A 12341-nucleotide genomic window follows, 5' to 3' on the forward strand; every position below is an offset into this window, starting at 1 on the left:
CACGCCCCCAAGGCTACAACCTCGGCGAGTGCATCCCGAAAGTCTTCTACGCGGTAGGGCCTAGCTCGAACGTCACCATGTAGAAAAAAAAACCGTGTTTAAAGCAACACGTCCTGTGGGCAGCTGCGCCGGATGAGTAGTGAAGCCACCGAAGGCAGCCCCTGTATTTCCACAAGGGCTTAGCAAAAAAACCTCCGACCAGGATGGGACTCGAACCCACGCGGGCAGAGCCCAATGGATTAGCAGTCCATCGCCTTAACCTCTGGGCCAGCTCGTCTTTTGTTTTCTCTTTTTTTATTATTTCCGAAGTATACATGAACAACAAATGGTCACACTTAATAAAACACTTCAGCTGCCCTTGAGCTGACGCGTATGAGGTTAAAATGTCTCCAATTTTACCAAGTTATCCAAAACTTCTGCCCACTGCGGTGGGTCAGGGAGCGCACAGATACATTGCCGTAGATAAACAGCACTTTCAACAAAATTTTCACGCACACTGCGAATGTTAATATCTTCATGCCTTACTTGCATTCGTGTTTTCCACAAGCTGTGGAGGCCTAGAAGCATTATCAAATCATTGGGTACGTCTTCGTTCTCCACTGGTAAAAACCGGATGCCATAAGGGTTTAGTGGCAGTACTTTTTAATTGTTCTTTGTAGCACGTCCCAATGAAATACTGCATCCTAGCAGTCTAAGAATATGTGTTCGATTGTGTCTGGCTTCTTGCAAAGCTGGCAGTCTGTCATCCAAGGGACATAGATTCCTTTTTCGTGAAGCCAGGTTTTGACGGGTAGAGTGCAACTTAAAAAAGAACGTTTTGGCGGCCGGTCTAACTGGCATCCTCTTCACTCGTTTTAAAATATCCTGCCTTGGGCCTCCACGGTAAGGCTCCCGATACAAAGGTGGCGGCAGCATGATTTCAACTAGGTCCTTATACAGCTTTTTCTTGCAACACTGTGCAAATATTCAGCGGAAAAACGCTCTTCTAACAACTTGTAAGAGAGAACAACCTCGCGCAAATATCCCGTGACAGCTCCACACATGTTTTCACATGAGGAGACAAGAAATCCGGGCAACAGCCTTTGCAGCCGCACTTGTATGACTATTCTTAAGAAGGTGTCATTTTGGTCGCGAAGGAAAAAAAAAAAAACGCGATACCACTTGGCGCAGAAACAAATGAATCAATCCGACGCCTCCGCTTTTTAAAGAAAGAAATAAATTCGTTCGCCATGTCTTTTCCCAGGTTGACGTCCAAAGAAAAACCGCAAACAGTCGCTGAATTTTTTGAATGGCAGTTCGCGACGCACATAGAACATTCATTACATACCATATCTTTGAAATCAAAAACACATTGCAGTTGAAAGCGTGTGAAAAAAATGACAGTTGCCTTCCCTGCCATGCTTCCGCTTTCTCTCGCACTCTTTTTGTTTCTTCCTTCCTGTGTAAGCTAGCATCGCGATAACATTGTAGGGGCACACCCAGATGCTGCGTTGGCAAGGAAGACCATTGCAATCGGGAGAAAGAAGCCGGTTCAGCATCCCATAAGCCGTGCCAAAATCCGGAGCTTTTTTTCCAGTTAACCCGACATCCAGTCTGGTCACAAAACTTTTCAACAACGTTAACCACTTCACAAATGCTCTCTCTGTTTTTACAAAATACTGCAATGTCGTCGCGTGTGCAAGTAGCTTCACATGCGCCGACTGAAGCTTGAAACCCGAGATGCAGTCATTATTGAGCAAGCATAATGGCTCGAGATAGGCTGCAAAAAGCAGAGGAGAGAGTGGGCATCCTTGCCTCACCGAAGAACGCACTGCGAGACGGTCAGTGAGATCGCCATTCACTATAATACGCGTCGAGCAGTTTGCGTACGCCATTTTCACTCCTTCCACAATTACCGAGTCCAGGTTACAATGCTCTAGAATGGAGAAAAGGATGTAGTGCGATACGCGATCGAATGCTTTTTCCAAATACAGCTGAATCATGGCAACCTGACTTCCAAGCCTGTCTACATATTCCAGTACGGTTCGTGCCACATGTATATTTGTGGCAATGCTGCGACCTCTTATGCCGCACGTTTGGTGCGGTCCGACTAATTTGGCTATTACACTCTGCAATCTTTTCGCTAAAACCTTCATAAAGGTTTTGTAATCAACATTCGTCAGGCTTATGGGCCTATAAGACTTCACCAACAGGCGTTTCTCTGGATCATCACGTTTTGGAATAAGTGCGATGTGTGAATGGCACTTGTTTGCGTTCGTAGGCTTCTGTTATCACTTTCAACATAAGGCTGGAAACATCGTTTATAAATGCTTTGTAAAAGGAGGCGCTCAGCCCATCTGGTCCAGGGGCTTTCCCACATGGGAGGTCATCTATGGCCTTTTCGATCTCTTGCATTGTAATAGGCATTTCAAGGCTCTCTTTCACACGACCTTCTAGCGTTGGCATTAGCAGTAAAAATTCGTTTGGAAACCCTTCGCTATGTTCGCGCGTATTACTTAAAAGTTCAGCAAAATGTTCCATAATCGCACACTTTATATCTTTAGTCTCATTCGTAATCTGCCCTTCATGTCTTATTTGCCTGATTTCCTTCTGGCAAGCGTACCTTTTCTCATCTGATAGCGCTCGTTTTGTCGGCGCCTCGCCAGCCCACAGTTTATCGCTTCTTGCGCGTACAACCACGGCTCTGTTCTTCTCAGCGTGGATTCTTTCTAAATGAGATTTCACATCTCTTATTTGCTTAGTGAACTTTCCTGGCGCACAGCTTTCCATGCACAACAGGCACGCAAGTTGTCTATGAAGTTCCTTTTCTGCTTCCTTCTTCTTGTACCGAATAACACTGCTCCTTTCTATTGCTTTTAACTTCACCTGCTCTTTAACCTTCCCTACTTATTTGCATGGCTTTCTTCATGCCCGTTAAGCAAACATTCCAAATTGTTCGTGATTGCCTTAACAAACTCTTCATCCTTTAAAATTTTCTCGTTCAGTTTGCATAGATGCCAGTTGAAAACAGATTTCTTAGCCTTCATTCCAAAAGTAGCACTAACGAGGCAAGATCCCTAAACGAAATAGGTTTTACATTATAGTCGGTACAAATTGGAACGAGATCAATAGATACATACATCCTGTCTAGTCTAGCATGACTATCGCGTTGAAAGTGCGTGTATTCCGGGTTCCAGAAGAAAACACATTTCCAATGTCTTCCAAGCAATTATCATCATCATCATCACCAGCCTGACTATACCCACTGCAGGGCGAAGGCCTCTCCCATATTTCTCCACTTCACCCGGTTCTGTGCTAGCTGCATCCACTTGACCCCCTCAAACTTCTTAACCTCATCCGCCCACCTAACCCGTCCGGAATACACGCGTTGAAAGTGAGTGTATTCCTGACGGGTTCTAGAAGAAAACACATTTACAATGTCTTCCAAGCAATAGTCATGCACAGAAACATTTAACAGTTCAGCGCTCTTGTCTTTCACTGATCTAATCTTCACTTGATCAGTAGCAGCGCACACACAGTTAAAATCGCCCAATACAAGCAAAACTTTGTCACCTTTCAAGTACGGCTCGAATCCATAAAAGAAGTTTTGACGATCACTTTCCACATGGGGGGCGTACATACAAACAGCACGCCAAAATAAATTTGAGAACGAAAAGTCAACAGCAAAAAGTCGGCCACTTTCGCATGCAAATACGCCGCGTGCGCTTATACCCAAAGTATTGCGAATGAAAAGAAGGCATCCGCCTGATGCCCCCACAGAGTGACAAACACACACATCAAAGGTTGAATGGAAAACAGACACCATGCGGTCTGCATGGTCCTGAGATTCTGTATTCGACTCTTGCACGGCTAATAAGTCGATTTCATTATCTAGCAGCAGGCTATTCAACTGGTATTGCCGCCTTCTGGCTCCAAGCCCTCTAACATTCAAGGTTGCTACACGCTATGGGACATCTAGCTTAATTGCCATGCGTCTAGGTAAAAAGTCGATCGATCCATGTGGTGCCTGCCTCAATCGTCCATGTGGCTCTGCTTGTCCGAGGTTCCGAAGCGTACGCGCTCGTATCCGGCCTCCCAACGGGATGTCTGGAGGCGTACTGAGGCGTGCCTGAACACCTCACTTGCCACCCTCCATAAACACAGTCAAAGAGCCACAGCCGAAAACAGGCTATGACGACTGACGCACAACCTGCACTCACATGCATCAGTTCACGTCCAAACTACGTAGGCGGTTTCCCCCCTGCCGCGTCTCGGACGAAACGTTCGGCCGAGGCTTCAACGTCGGACGTCGAACCCCCGGTGCTTTCGATGGCGGCTCGTCACTGTCACCACCAGGCTGCAGATCCTCACCGACGCTCTCATCATGCTTCCCAGCGGTAGCCTCTCATCATGGGGCTGCTTCCCAACGGGTAGGCCGCTTACTCCTTCATTGAAGTCCATAACGTCGGAGTTGAGAGACTCCGCGCTGCCTTGGCTTTCGAACACAGGTTATCTGCCGTCCGCCACGCTGTTACTTGCGTCTAGTTGAGAGCCATTCTCTACTGGAGCAGAATCCGCTGCCGCAGCGGCTATGGACGTCCTCCGCTTTGTGAAAGGTGTCAACACGGCACCATCACTCCTTGCCGGTTGCCCGGTTGTTTTGGCTGCCTCTTCCGCGTCCGCCTCATCCATCAGATGCTTGGAAGAATCTTCGCTGTTCCCAGGACCAGTGATGCTCGCGTAGCTGCGAGAACACTGCCCTTCTTCGTAGCCAAAACTACGGCATGCACCTCAACGCAGAACCTTACTCTCTCGGCGAATGTGGTCGGTACTTCGACACCGGAGACATAACGGAGGCCTTCCAGGTGCTACGACGAGCGCCAACTCACCACCGACGTTCAGCTGGTGTGGCAAGTCGTCCAGTTTGACCCCAGCTTTCAGCTTCAAGGTGACAATCCTGGTAGTCGACGCGCCAGCGCTCCCTGGCCACTTCGGAAACCTTTCCGTACGGCGCGAAAGCCACACGCACATCTTCATGCGGAAGGGTGTGAAGCAACCAGTTGAGCTTCAGCCTCACATCCTGGTTCGCCGGTTAAATAACAAGGCAGCAACTTTGCTTCACACACAACTCACCCACCCCTGCAATCTTCTTCACAGCAACCACGTTTTTCAGGATGATGGCCCAGACGTGGCTCATGCGATACGCACCCATGGCGATAATGTCAGGGAGTAGCAAATGCTGAGCCAACGCGTCACGGAAATCTTCCACCCGGTACGAGCGGGCCCTGATATCCGCATGCAAAAAAACTGTGTTTAACACAAAACGCCTTGTTGGAAGACTTGGCAGAACAACCTGGTAGTCATTATCCTGTTCCATAGCCCTATTACCGCGGCCAGACATGGCCGCTGAAGCCGCTCCTGCGGAGCCCCTCATTACACGGCCGTAGGCTCTGGCGGCCGGAAGTGGACTCCTCTCGGCCACTTCGTCCGGATGAGCAGTAAAGCCGCCGATGGCAGCTCCTATATTTCCACAAGGGCTCTGCAAAAAAGACAAAACAACCTCCGACGAGGATGGGATTCGAACCCACGCGGGCAGAGCCCAAAGGATTAGCAGTCCATCGCCTTAACCTCTCGGCCACCTCGTCTTTTTGTTTTCTTTATTGCCGGGCTCCGACAACCAACTCAGTACAACACCGATATACTATATACAAATATTTCCACAAGGGCTCTGCAAAAAAGACAAAACAACCTCCGACGAGGATGGGATTCGAACCCACGCGGGCAGAGCCCAATGGATTAGCAGTCCATCGCCTTAACCTCTCGGCCACCTCGTCCGGATGAGTAGTACAGCCGCCGATGGCAGCCCCTATATTTCCACAGGGGCTTTGCAAAAAAAAAGCGAAAACCTCCGACGAGGATGGGATTCGAACCCACGCGGGCAGAGCCCAATGGATTAGCAGTCCATCGCCTTAACCTCTCGGCCACCTCGTCCGGATGAGTAGTACAGCCGCCGATGTCAGCCCCTATATTTCCACAGGGGCTTTGCAAAAAAAGCGAAAACCTCCGACGAGGATGGGATTCGAACCCACGCGGGCAGAGCCCAATGGATTAGCAGTCCATCGCCTTAACCTCTCGGCCACCTCGTCTTTTAGTTTTCTTTATTGCCGGGCTCCGACAACCAACTCAGTACAACACCGATATACTATATACAAATATTTCCACAAGGGCTCTGCAAAAAAGACAAAACAACCTCCGACGAGGATGGGATTCGAACCCACGCGGGCAGAGCCCAATGGATTAGCAGTCCATCGCCTTAACCTCTCGGCCACCTCGTCTTTTTGTTTTCTTTATTGCCGGGCTCCGACAACCAACTCAGTACAACACCGATATACTATATACAAATATTTCCACAAGGGCTCTGCAAAAAAGACAAAACAACCTCCGACGAGGATGGGATTCGAACCCACGCGGGCAGAGCCCAATGGATTAGCAGTCCATCGCCTTAACCTCTCGGCCACCTCGTCTTTTTTTTTTTTTTCTTTATTGCCGTGAAACAGAAAACAAAAATACACATGATAAAACACGTCAACTACACTTGAGCTAACGCGTACGCGGCTAAAATCTTTTCAGGTTCACCAACTCATCAAATAGACATTGCCAATGTGGTGGATCCTGCTGCATCCTGAAAGTTTCGCGTATATACACCGCACTTTCAATGAAGTTTTCACGCGCAGATCGTGTATTTATATCTGCGTGACGCACCTGCATTCGTGTTTTCCACAAACTATGGAGACCAAGAAGCATAATTAAATCATAAGGTGCATCATCGTTCTGCACTGGTAGGAATCTGATTCCGTACGGAGTTAGGGGAAGTTCCTTTTTAATTGTCCTTTGGAGGACGTCCCACAGAAAAACAGCATCCCAACACTGTAAGAAGACGTGTTCAATTGTCTCCGGTTTTTTGCACAACAGGCAATTTGTTGTCCATGGGACGAAGATACCTTTTTCATTCAGCCAGATTTTAACAGGGAGCGTATTAGAGTGAAGTTTGAAAAGGAACGTTTTAGCAGATGGCCTCACGGGCATCTTCTTTACTCTTTTCAAAACATCCTGCCCTGGGCCTCCACAGTGTATTTCCCTGTAAAAAGGCACCGGCAGCATCACGTCAATGAGATCTTTATACAGTTTTTTTCTGGGAACATTGAAAAGGTAATCAAAAGAAAACCGCACTTCCAGCAACTTGCACGAAAAAACAACTTCGCGCAGGTAGCCAGTCACAGTACCAGGCATGCTTTCACATGACACAATCCATTCAGGGAGCAGCCTCTGCAATCGCACTTGCATCACAGTTCTTAGAAAGGTATCTTTTTGATCACGCAGGAATATAAATCGCGAAACCACTTGTCGCAAGAACAAATGAGCAAGGCCAAGCCCGCCCCTTTTAACAGAAATAAACAAGTTCGTCCGGGCGGTTTTTTCCCATGTGGATGCCCAAATAAAAACAGCAAAAACGCGGTGCATTTTCTGAATTGAGGTTCGTGAGACACACAACACATTCATGAGGTACCACAGCCTTGAAATAAGAAAAACATTGCAAATGGAAGCGCGCGAAAACATTGAGAGTTGCCTTCCTTGCCACGCATTCGCTTTTTCTTTCGCTCTGGATGTTTCTTCCATCCAGTGCATGTTGGCATCTCGATAACAATCTAAAGGCACGCCTAGATATCGCGTTGGGAGAGCAGACCATCGCAGCTTACAGAAGAAATCAGGTGTCACGTCCCAATCACCGTGCCAAAACCCAGAGCTTTTCTCCCAATTGATCTTACATCCAGTTTGATCACAAAATGTTTGGACGACACCCGTAACTTCACAGATGCTCTTTCTAGTTGCACAAAACACTGCTATGTCATCAGCATATGCCAGCATTTTCACATGTGCTGATTGCAGCTTGAACCCTAAAATGCGATCGCTATCAATGATAGCCAAGCAAAGTGGCTCTAAATACAGTGCAAAAAGCAGGGGTGAGAGTGGGCAGCCCTGCCTTACCGATGAACGTACTGCGATGCTGTCAGTCAGTTCACCATTCACTATAATACGGGTCGTGCAGTTCGCGTAAGCCATTTTAACACCCTCCACTATGACTTTTCCAAGGTTAGAATGCTCCAAAATGGAAAAAAGAATTTCGTGAGAAACACGGTCAAAGGCTTTCGCCAAATCTAACTGCATCATGGCTATCTGACCACCGAGTGCATCAACACATTCTAGTACGGTTCTTGCGACATGTATATTCGTGGCAATGGATCGACCCTTGATGCCGCACGTTTGATGAGATCCAACCAGTTTTTTTATTACGCTTTGCAGTCTTTTTGCTAAAACCTTCATATACACCTTGTAGTCAACATTGGTGAGGCTAATCGGTCGATATGACCCCACCAACAGTCGTTTTTCCGGATCATCTGTCTTGGGTATTAGCACAATGTGCGATGTAGCGAAAGACAATGGAACAGTATTACGTTCATAAGCTTCAGTGATTACATCGAGCATAAACTGAGCCGCACACTGCTGAAAAGTTTTAAAGAAGGCAGCGCTTAGACCATCCGGCCCAGGGGCCTTCCCAGGTGTCAGGTCATCTATTGCAGATTCTATCTCCTGCAACGTTATCGGTGTTTCTAGGCGCGCTTTACTTTCGTCATCCAGTGCAGGCATCAGTCTTAGAAAGTCTGTTTGAAAGCCGCCTACAGTCTCAAGCTTAGCGCTAAGCAGTTCTTCGAAGTGCTCTGCTACCGCATGCTGAATATCTTTAGCATCTTCTGTGATATGGCCGCCATACCTTATACTCCTAATTTCTTTCTGGCAGGCGTATCTTTTCTCGTCTGCTAGGGCTCGTTTTGTCGGCACTTCTCCAGCCCAAAGTTTTTCAGCCCTTGCACGTACGACAGCCGCTGTGTATCTTTCGCTGTCGATTGTTTCCAGCTCACTTTTAAGCTCTCGTATTTTACTGGCGAAATGCCCTGGCACAGTACTTTCCATGCTCAAAAAAAGAGCAAGTTGTTCATTCAGTTCTTTTTCTTTTTCTTTCTCTTTGTATCGCAGCTTACTACTCTTTTCTATTGCTTTCAATTTGACCCACTCTTTGAAGCTGTCCCATTCCGCTGCAAAACTTACTGGTCGCATAGCAAGACGATTTTCAAACTCTGTCTTAACTTCAGTAAGGAACTCTTCATCGGCAAGAAGTTTGGCATTCAGTTTCCATAGGTACCAGTTAAATCGCGATTTCTTTCCTTTGCGACCAAACACTGCACTCACGAGACAATGATCGCTGAAAGACACAGGTTTGACATCATATGCAGTACATAGGGAAACAAGATCTACCGAGGCATACACCCTGTCCAATCTGGCATGGCTATCTCGCTGAAAGTGCGTGAACTCTGGCTGGTTTCCAGTGGAGAACACACTACCAACATCCTCAAGGCTATACTCATGTACAAGTGCATTCAACAGCTCGGAGCTCCTGTCTCTTCGAGGTTTACACTTGGCCGCTCGGTCCACAGCTGCGCACACACAGTTGTAGTCACCAAGTATCGGCCACATCGTCTTTTTGTTTTCTTTATTGCCGGGCTCCGACAACCAACTCAGTACAACACCGATATACTATATACAAATATTTCCACAAGGGCTCTGCAAAAAAGACAAAACAACCTCCGACGAGAATGGGATTCGAACCCACGCGGGCAGAGCCCAATGGATTAGCAGTCCATCGCCTTAACCTCTCGGCCACCTCGTCTTTTTGTTTTCTTTATTGCCGGGCTCCGACAACCAACTCAGTACAACACCGATATACTATATACAAATATTTCCACAAGGGCTCTGCAAAAAAGACAAAACAACCTCCGACGAGGATGGGATTCGAACCCACGCGGGCAGAGCCCAATGGATTAGCAGTCCATCGCCTTAACCTCTCGGCCACCTCGTCTTTTTGTTTTCTTTATTGCCGGGCTCCGACAACCAACTCAGTACAACACCGATATACTATATACAAATATTTCCACAAGGGCTCTGCAAAAAAGACAAAACAACCTCCGACGAGGATGGGATTCGAACCCACGCGGGCAGAGCCCAATGGATTAGCAGTCCATCGCCTTAACCTCTCGGCCACCTCTTTTTTTTTTTTTTTCTTTATTACCGACTTGGCAACTACAAAGAACGATGAAAAGTCGCATGGAATTAAAAACACAAGTCATTTTCTTACAGGTTTCTTGTGATAGAATGGATAAGGTGACATGAGCTTGTCCAAGACTGGCAGCCATTCCGGGGGTTCAGATTGCCCTCCGAAAACATCACGCGTGTACATTACAATTTCAACAAAGTATTGATGGGCTGGGTGTACGACAACATGCTCATGGCGAACATCCATCCGCGTTCTCCATATGCTGTGCATACACAAGACCATCAATAAATCACTGGGCACTTCTCCTGGCTGGCCGCATGGGAGGTAGCGTATGCCAAACGGCGTTATTGGTAAGTCCTTTTTAATAGTGCGTTGTAGCACGTCCCACAAAAAAACCGCATCGTGACAATCAAGGAAAATATGCTCTATGGTTTCCAGCTTTTTGCAAATTAAACAGTCAGCAGACCAAGGCACGAAAAGGCCTTTGCTTTCCAGCCATGGCTTCACCGGAAGAGTGCCGGTATGCAATTGAAAAAAGAAAGATTTAGCGGACGATCTGATGGGCATTCTTTTCACTCTCTTCAACACGTCCCGCTCCGGACCCAAAGCATATACAGCGCGATAAAGAGGCATAGGTAAAAAGGTTTCCAATAAATCTTTGTACAGCCGTTTTCGCGTAGCAGTACACATATACTCATTTGAAAATCTCGCCTTCACTATTTGGAAGGACGCCACCACTTCGCGAAGAAAAGCACTTAGAGCCATTGGCCCGGTAGACATAGTCGAAACTACATATTCCGGCAGTGAATCACGCAATCGCACTTGGATTACCGTTCTAAGAAAAACATCGCTTTGTTCGCGCAAAAAAAAAGAACCTTGTTACAATCTGCTTTAAGTATAAATGTGACAAGCCCAGTCCACCGTTATGCACCGTATGAAAAAGATTGCATCGACTGGTACGCTCCCATGTTGAAGCCCACACAAACGTGGCAAATACCCTATGCAGCTTTTGAACAGAGATTCTTGACATAGATAACACTTGCAGCATGTAAAAAATTTTTGCAACTAGGAACATATTGCAAACGGTAGCTCTTGCGAACATAGAAAAGTTATGTCCTCCCCATTTGTTTGTTTGTGTTTTCACTTGCTCAACTTCACCGGCCCAACATTCCTTGCTTTCACGGTAGTGCTTTAGTGGCACACCAAAGTAATTGCCTGGCGTTATTGTCCATTGCATACTGGAGAACAGTTCAGGCGCGTATTGCCAGTTTCCGTGCCAAAATCCTAAACACTTTGGCCAACTAATTTCACTTCCACTTGCAGTGCAAAAGGCAGTGGCTTCTTTTACAACTTCTTGCACGCTCTCATGGTCAGTACAAAAAACCGCAATATCGTCCGCGTATGCCAAAACCCGAATTTCACTTTGAAAAAATCTATAACCGCGTATGTTTGGCCTTGTAAGCAATCTTAGACAGAAAGGCTCCAGATAAAGCGCAAACAAAAGGGGAGACAGAGGACAGCCCTGCCTTACTGACGACTGAACAGGTATACGATCAGTTAACTGCTTATTCACGACCAGTCTCGCTGAACAGCACTCGTAAGCCATTTTCACGCCCTTTGTAATCACGGAACCAGCATTGACATACTCTAAAACAGAGAACAAAATTTCATGTACCACTTTATCAAATGCTTTGTGGAGGTCTAATTGCATCATGGCTACGTGGTCATGCATCGCGTCACAACATTCGAGTACACTCCTTGCTGCGTGTATGTTAGTAAAAATGGTCCTTCCTTTTATACCGCATGTCTGATGTGGGCCTACAAGAGAAGTAATTACACTTTGGAGTCGTCGTCCTAATACTTTCATGTAAATTTTATAGTCAACATTCGTTAGACTTATAGGACGGTAAGACGCTACAGACTGAAGCTTAACATGGTCATCTGTTTTCGGGATTAGTACAATGTGTGACATTCGAAAAGACGGAGGAGGTACGTTCTTTTCGTAGCATTCACTAATAACTCTTTCCAGTAAAACAGCCATTTCAGTTGGAAAGGCCTTGTATATGGCAGCACCAAGACCATCTGGTCCGGGTGACTTATTGGAATTTAATTCCCCGATAGCGGCCTCAATTTCCTCGGAAGTAATACTTGCTTCAAGTGTCTGCGCCACTTCGTCTTCTACTCTTGGCATCAG

The 12341-nt window shown here is 46.8% G+C and overlaps 10 non-coding genes across 10 annotated transcripts; all 10 read right to left on the minus strand.

Moving 5' to 3' along the window:
- Positions 1–195: 195 nt before the first annotated feature.
- TRNAS-GCU (transfer RNA serine (anticodon GCU)) lies at positions 196–277 on the minus strand. The gene has a single exon. It is a non-coding gene; the product is annotated as a tRNA-Ser (tRNA).
- Positions 278–5542: 5265 nt separating this feature from the next.
- On the minus strand, positions 5543–5624 carry TRNAS-GCU (transfer RNA serine (anticodon GCU)). The gene has a single exon. It is a non-coding gene; the product is annotated as a tRNA-Ser (tRNA).
- Positions 5625–5731: 107 nt separating this feature from the next.
- On the minus strand, positions 5732–5813 carry TRNAS-GCU (transfer RNA serine (anticodon GCU)). Its single transcript has one exon. It is a non-coding gene; the product is annotated as a tRNA-Ser (tRNA).
- Positions 5814–5888: 75 nt separating this feature from the next.
- On the minus strand, positions 5889–5970 carry TRNAS-GCU (transfer RNA serine (anticodon GCU)). The gene has a single exon. It is a non-coding gene; the product is annotated as a tRNA-Ser (tRNA).
- A 73-nt stretch (positions 5971–6043) lies between these two features.
- On the minus strand, positions 6044–6125 carry TRNAS-GCU (transfer RNA serine (anticodon GCU)). Its single transcript has one exon. It is a non-coding gene; the product is annotated as a tRNA-Ser (tRNA).
- A 107-nt stretch (positions 6126–6232) lies between these two features.
- On the minus strand, positions 6233–6314 carry TRNAS-GCU (transfer RNA serine (anticodon GCU)). The gene has a single exon. It is a non-coding gene; the product is annotated as a tRNA-Ser (tRNA).
- Positions 6315–6421: 107 nt separating this feature from the next.
- TRNAS-GCU (transfer RNA serine (anticodon GCU)) lies at positions 6422–6503 on the minus strand. Its single transcript has one exon. It is a non-coding gene; the product is annotated as a tRNA-Ser (tRNA).
- Positions 6504–9681: 3178 nt separating this feature from the next.
- Positions 9682–9763, minus strand: TRNAS-GCU (transfer RNA serine (anticodon GCU)). The gene has a single exon. It is a non-coding gene; the product is annotated as a tRNA-Ser (tRNA).
- A 107-nt stretch (positions 9764–9870) lies between these two features.
- Positions 9871–9952, minus strand: TRNAS-GCU (transfer RNA serine (anticodon GCU)). Its single transcript has one exon. It is a non-coding gene; the product is annotated as a tRNA-Ser (tRNA).
- Positions 9953–10059: 107 nt separating this feature from the next.
- TRNAS-GCU (transfer RNA serine (anticodon GCU)) lies at positions 10060–10141 on the minus strand. Its single transcript has one exon. It is a non-coding gene; the product is annotated as a tRNA-Ser (tRNA).
- Positions 10142–12341: the final 2200 nt, after the last annotated feature.

The sequence above is a fragment of the Amblyomma maculatum genome, chromosome 1 (assembly GCF_055883805.1).
Source record: "Amblyomma maculatum isolate TAMU_Amacu chromosome 1, ASM5588380v1, whole genome shotgun sequence".
NCBI lineage: Eukaryota > Metazoa > Arthropoda > Arachnida > Ixodida > Ixodidae > Amblyomma > Amblyomma maculatum.